Raw genomic sequence first — 7,642 nt, forward strand, 5'->3', positions numbered from 1 at the left:
TCATCATCCCACAGACAGGACGGCTTGTATAGTAAAGTCATTGGTATGTGCTGACATGTCTTGCTTGGTAGTAAATAGTTCTCCAGATGCCATAGTTCGACACCCAATAGAAACAAATATTCTGTCCACACATTTTCTGGTTGTAAAAATGATGCTTCAATAGAGTTTCACTACTTAATAGTAACATTGCATTTTCTTTTCTAATTAAATGGGTTGTGCTCAGACAAAATTTACAACAGTTAAAAGTACCAGCTTTTAGTGGGTTTTTTTGTCAAGATATGATTTTGTATACTTTGCAAAGTAAGGACAAATTATTCATCTATCATCAAGTCTGAATTGATCCGTGTTGGGTGGTATTTTGAAAGTGGTGGATAGCTCCACCTTCGAATATATATATTGATGTCCAATACACAGGAATATATTTATATAATACATGTTTGTGGCATTTTGATGGTATGGTATATGATTTTATTAACATACACATATTATAATTACGCTTATATACATTAATTTTGCAATTAATACATCATAATCTGTTTATGCATAATATGTAATATGTATGACCAAATCAAAATATAGGTAAATAAAAAAATAAAATTATTACAAGTGCAGTGTTGAAATTTTATTTTATTTTTTTAATGCTTTAATTCCTATATTCTAATGGATGTTAACTGAATGGAAGTGATCTAGCTCAATCAGTAGAGCACTCGCCCGAGCTGCTTGCATCGTGGGATCGATTCAGGTCAGTGGACCCATTCTCTGATTGGGTTTTCCCATCGCATCCAGTGCCCCATGACTGGTATTTTAAAGGCCATGGTATGTGCTATCCTGTCGGTAGTGAAAATACATATAAAAGATCCCTCGTTACCAAAGAAAAAATGTTACAGGTTCTTGTAACAAGTCAAAATTTGCCATATTTAACATCCAATAGCTGACGACTAATAAGTCAATGTGCTAAAGTGGTGTCATTAAGCAAAAACAAACTTGAATGGACTTTTCTATAAGTCTTCCAGAACCAATTTCATTGGGGGCTGGAGGCACCATGCTTAAGTATTTTTACCTGGGTCTTCCAGGGTTTTTTCTTGTGATGCATACATGATTTGATTACATTAGGCCAAATAACTAAAAGCTATTTTTCTTAAAACATGGGCATTTAAGCATTGCATATGTAGTTATAGCATTACAGGTTTTGTAAATTCGGTCCATTTTGTTTTGTTTAAACAAAAAGTTTAATTTTGAAAAATTTTGTGCAGTGGTAAGCATTGTACAACATTATATAATTAACACGATTTCTCACCATGTGCATCTCCCCACCAATCCTCCCCCCCCCCCCCCCCCCCCAATGGACTGGCCCAAACATCCTAATTGTCAATCAAGTGTCCATTATTGGAACTGCTTAGAAAATAAAAGTGAAAATCACAACACTACTTTATTTGTGCACAAATTTTAATTTGGTGCATATTATTTTTTGGCTTAATTAAACTTTAATGTTGACTGGTTCGACACCCAATCTCTTATTTTTGTGCAGGTACTTCTTACAAGTCAAAAATTGCCATGTTTAACATCCAATAGCCCACAACTGATAAGTCAATGTGCTCTAGTGGTATTGTTAAGCAAAAACAAACTTGAATGAACTTTTCTACAAGTCTTCCAGAGCCAATTTCATTGATGGCTTAAATACACCCAATAGCCCATCTCTTATTTTTGTGCCAGGGTGTTAAACATTAATTACTATTAGACTAAACATATTGAATATTTTTCACTATCAAATTTCCAACTTCCATCCCCCCTCTGTGGGAAGAGTTTAAAGTTTATTTCCCACTTCCATCCCCCCTCTGTGGGAACAGTTTAAAGTTTATTTCCCACTTCCATTCCCCCCTCTGTGGGAACAGTTTAAAGTTTATTTTGTTTAACACAACCAGAGCACATTGATTAATTAATCATCGGCTCTTGGATGTCAAATTATGGGAACAATTTCCAATTTTAACTAGGGGTTGTGCCCACATTAAGCATGTTTGAACCCTTGGGATTCAAGCACATTAATACCTACCAAACAAACAAAACACCAATTTATAGCACTTTATTACATTAACAGACATTCAAGGACTGACAAGTCACAGATTTATTTGATACAATGGCAGTACATAAAACAGGTTCAAGTATACACTACTCAACCGTCATCATTCCAGCATTCACATCAAGTTCAAATACAGCTGTATCTTTGATGAGCATACTTCATGTTACAACAGATTAAACCAGTTCACATTCACATCAAGTTAAAATACAGCCGTATCTTTGATGAGCATACTTCATGTTACAACAGATTAAACCAGTTCACATTCACATCAAGTTAAAATACAGCCGTATCTTTGATGAGCATACTTCATGTTACAACAGATTAAACCAGTTCACATTCACATCAAGTTAAAATACAGCCGTATCTTTGATGAGCATACTTCATGTTACAACAGATTAAACCAGTTCACATTCACATCAAGTTCAAATACAGTCGTATCTTTGATGAGCATACTTCATGTTACAACAGATTAAACCAGTTCACATTCACATCAAGTTAAAATACAGCCGTATCTTTGATGAGCATACTTCATGTTACAACAGATTAAACCAGTTCACATTCACATAAAGTGTATTCCTGCAAACAGCCTGAAAATAAACAAGAGTCAATGGAAATATATAAGCTTGCATTCAGGCAATAGAGTGTGGTCAAATCAAACATTGGTGTACCTCAAAATTAATGAAAAGAACGGGGCTTGTAGTGATCTTTACCTCTGTATATAAAGTTGTTGGGGGGGGGGGGGGGGGTTTAACGACACCACTAGAGCACATTGATTTATTAATCATTGGCTATTGGATGTCAAACATTTGGTAATTTTGACATGTAGTCTTAGAAAGGAAACCTGGTACATTTTTCCATTTAGTAGCAAGGGATCTTTTATATGCACCATCCCACAGACAGAATAGTACATATCACCTTTGATATAACAGTTGTGGTGCACTGGCTGAAATGAGAAATAGCCCAATGGGTCCCATTGACGGGATCGCTTTACCACTGGTCTACGTCCTGCTGCCACACCCCCCTCTGTATATATACAATATACTATGCTCATATTATTAATATATTGTAAAACTGCTTTTATTGGTTGAAATGTCGTAATTATCGTTAATGTCCTTGTGGTTTAAAATTATAACTGTTGTAAGTTTGATATTCCTAGTACCGTTAATGTTGATATTTCAGCAGTAACTGTAATATGAATACTGAACACATTTTTCAGCTTTCAATTTGGAATTTTCATACATTATAAAGTAATTATGTTTCAAATATCCTAAACTTAAATGGACATAAGATTCAAGCAGAGTACAGTGGTTCAAATCGCATCCAAGGCTGGCTTGCATATTGATTCACAGCTCTAAAAACATTGCCACGGTAATCAGCAATGCCACCACTAAAAGGTGTTGCAAAATTCATATCATTATCCAGTATTCACTATGCTATTACTGTAAATCAAGAAATGTTAGCGAGCATAAAATGTTAGTCAATTTAGCAAGGCCATGCAATACGCTCATATCTCATGACATTAAATTTAAAGACATACAACATACTGTTCAGAAAAAGTTTTGTGCAATTGTTTTACCGGTGATTAACTGAAGGCACAATGATTATATGCTATTGATTAAACCAAAACGATAGCAAACAATAGTTAGTTAGCATGCACATTACTGCAATTCTTGACTAAATTCAAGATGTCTATAAGCTGCATAACATCAAGAGTAGTCGATGACATTATTTCAGCTGATCCTACAACTTAAGCTTATTCTTTTTTTACTTTCTGATGACCTCGCTAAAGTTCTATGTCACTAATGTCACTTATTTGGATTTATTTGGATATATAATCTTGTTTTATTTCTGTTATTCTGATTATTAATGTTAAAGGATGAAGAGATTTTTTTATCACGTCTCCTGTTAATTAAAAAGATGACATTTTGTAAATTGTTTGAAGACAAAGTAAAAAATATGCAAACCTGTAAACTTATCAAGACCATATATATAATAGTAAGAATGGGAATTATTCCACTTATTGGTTCTTTGCCCTACCCACCTTTTTATTTTCTTCAGTAATGCTATAAGTCAGTATTTTTACTCTCATAGTATAATGTAGAATAAATCCTTACCGGAGTCACAGGGTAAAAGCCCACATTTTGAATAGCACTGTTGAACATGTTTAGTACAATAAATTACAACAGTTAGTGTGTTCCATCAAAGAGTTTTGAGGTAACAATGATGACTTGTCAGACTCCAAGCTGACAGGCTAAATTGAAAAATAAACTTTTATAAAATCGACCAAGTCCAAGAAAAACATCACATAGTGAATGGTTTACTCTTCATCAGGAGCTGTATAAACATGACCAACGTTTGTCATTATAAATATTCAAAAATCTTTGTTTGACTAAAATTGTGTTATACAAAGTCAGGAAAAGATAAAGAGATAGCCGAGTACTAGATGAACCAAGCCATAAATCGTTAAAAAAAGAAAAAATCATAAATTGCATCAATCAACATAATCCTGTTCCATGAACGAGTCTTTCCAAGCACTAAACTACCCATTATTATCATCCAGTAGTGGACAAAATAATTTTAAATACATATTTCAAGACAATTTTATGTCCTTTGTATATACTTCCAGTAAGTTTGAGGAACTGAAATAGGATATACCTCGAGATCTACATTTCTGCAATGCTGCCATGCAATACCAACGGAAAGGACTCTTTATTGAACAGCATTTTAGCATAAGCATAGTTTAAACTGGCGGTTTGGTGTCGTAATAAACAGCTGTTTTAACACTTGATCTACACAGATATTAAACGTGCTGCCATCATACAGTCCACTATTCCTGAAAACTATCAAGGGATCTTTTATGACGGGACTAGCTCTGCAAATTGCCAATTGCAAAGTTTAAGAACAAACGGCAAAAACAATTTGTGTAATTATTTATATTTTGTTGGAAAATAGCCATAGGATTTGCATAACCCAGAGCTAACCCTGTATGTGTACATGACAATATGTACAATGGCATACTTTTTAAATGCCAGTCATGGGGCAATGAGGAACCCCCTCCCCTGCCCCTCTGATCCACTGAGGATGATGGTTTCTGCATGTATATCCTACTGCTCCTCAAGCGAGCACTACTATTGAGCTACATCCCTCTCGTCTTAGACTTCAAAGATGCATGGTCCATTACAATGATCGAGTTCATTCTGATACTCCAGTATCCAATCTCACCTGGAAGAATGGCTAAGAAACAGTCCATTTGGAAATAAAAGGCTTTAGCAACACATTTTAATTAAGCTGAATATATCGATAAAACATTCAAGATGCTTGACTGCTCAAATTATACAAATACAGATCCTTACCAGTATACTATGGAATTCTGTCAACATATATGACATGTTATTACATATAATAAATTAATAGCAGTCTTTCCAGTAACAATACTCACAAACAAACAAAACAATTTCTTTCTTCAAACTATTACAGGACAGATAAAAATAATTAATATATACACTGTAACACCGACAACTTTCAACATGACAATTTCACTTATCAACAGACTATCACTTGAGAATAAAACAGAAACTTAACAACTACCTTTACAACAAAGCAAGAAAACATACACTGATTTTCAGAGTGAAAGCGTGTACATTTCTGGTCTATTGGTAAAACTTATACAATCCTGGTAGGTTACAAATACCACCTAGTTAACCAAATCAATATTCAAAGTAATATCTAGCTACATTTAACTGGGTGAACAAACAAATGATGAAATGCTGGCTTGTGATCCAGAAAATATTCATAAATATGATATTCAAAGCAATATGGTGACTTCATGCAATGTATAAAACAACATAGCAATATACAGAAGAAAACAGATTGTTTTTGCCAATTCAGTTACACAAGATGAAATGTTATTGCAATAAATAAATTAGCTTATACAAATGTAAATACATGTGTAGTAAAATATTATAAATATATAAGTGATTAAGCCAACAGATTATATACTACAGGTCTAGTTAAAATTTATTAAATATAAAATTTATTTATGCAATATTTAAAAGTTTAGTTGTGTATTTTTAATGGGCTGCATTGTAATAGTGAGAAAATATAACTGAAAATCATATACAAGCATTTTTTTTTCTTTTTGTTTTTAATGAATCAAAATCAGAATATTTTGTTTTATAATGAACTGTTTTGTTTAATTAACAAGAGCACCAGTGATGTACATGATACACCCATTAGGAATTTGATAGAGAACCACAAACATTAATTAATTATGTATTATAATGATGAGAAATATGTGCAATGCAATGGATTAACAGTTTGTTTTGAATTAACTACTGAGCGGAGTTCAGCAGCACTGAGCAGAATAACGTCTACTAGATCAATTTATACACTTCATGGGAAACCAAAATTACCATGTTAGGAACCAATCAAATAGTTTGTGAACATTAGCAAACCGTTTGCTGACTCAACATGTGGCTGACGATAATGCACCCATTAGAGTATTTATGAATAGATATTCATATACCCATTATGGATAGATGTCCTGGACAAGAACAGTTAATAGACGTACCAACAAATAGATGTACAGACAGATGAACGGAAAGACAGACAATGCCAGCCCACAATGCAACGTTTAATTGTAGAACCATATTGGCAGTGCATATTAATTAAAAGTTGCTGAACTGATACATGAACAGGACAATAGTTCATTTGGAATATTGTGCCCTGCGAATACAGAGTAAAAATCCTTTGACTAGTTCGTGCAAATTAATATTACTCGAACATTGGATTTTGGTAGAGTTCACCGAAACAAATATTCTGATGATGACCATTCAACAAATATACAAAACAACTGTACAGATAACAAGACAATCAAACAGAAGAGTGTCGCTTAACAGTGAGTTTTGAAACTTTAATACGAATATCTGTACAACATATACTATTATTACAAACTTAAAAAGGAAATCACAGTGAGAGATGACGATCTGAAACCCATTCCATGAAATAATCATTTGTGCTAGAACCAGACGTCTTCAACTGCAACCCTCATTGTAAGTCACAGTAAAAATATTCATAGATCATAAATCTCAAAAGAAAACCTATGAATATGATAATTTTTAAAGAAGCTCCAATATTGGATGTGTGAACAGATATAAAGAAAATTACACTTGGTGTTTGATATAATAATAATAAGCTACAATTTTAGTTGTGTGAAAATTTCTTATATACAAACAAGTACATGTGTACATATACAAATTTTTTTTAAGAGGAAAAAAATAACCCCACCCACAAATAAAAAAAAATCTGGACAATTAACAAGTTATTTCCAATGGGCATAGGGGAGACAACTTTTTTAAATGTTAATAACCACTAAATTTTGTACCTCATAAATCACCAATTTTAATCATGAGAACAAGAATACCGGTTACCCACAAGTTACACCCGCAAATGACTAAACCATAAAAGTGATAACCGCAAGTCTCTAAAATCAACTGTAGCGAGGATTATTTCATGAAATGGGAACCAGCATTACAAAGGCTGAAGACACACGAAACAACACAATAA

The sequence above is a fragment of the Gigantopelta aegis genome, chromosome 6, assembly GCF_016097555.1.
Source record: "Gigantopelta aegis isolate Gae_Host chromosome 6, Gae_host_genome, whole genome shotgun sequence".
Classification (NCBI taxonomy): Eukaryota; Metazoa; Mollusca; class Gastropoda; order Neomphalida; family Peltospiridae; genus Gigantopelta; species Gigantopelta aegis.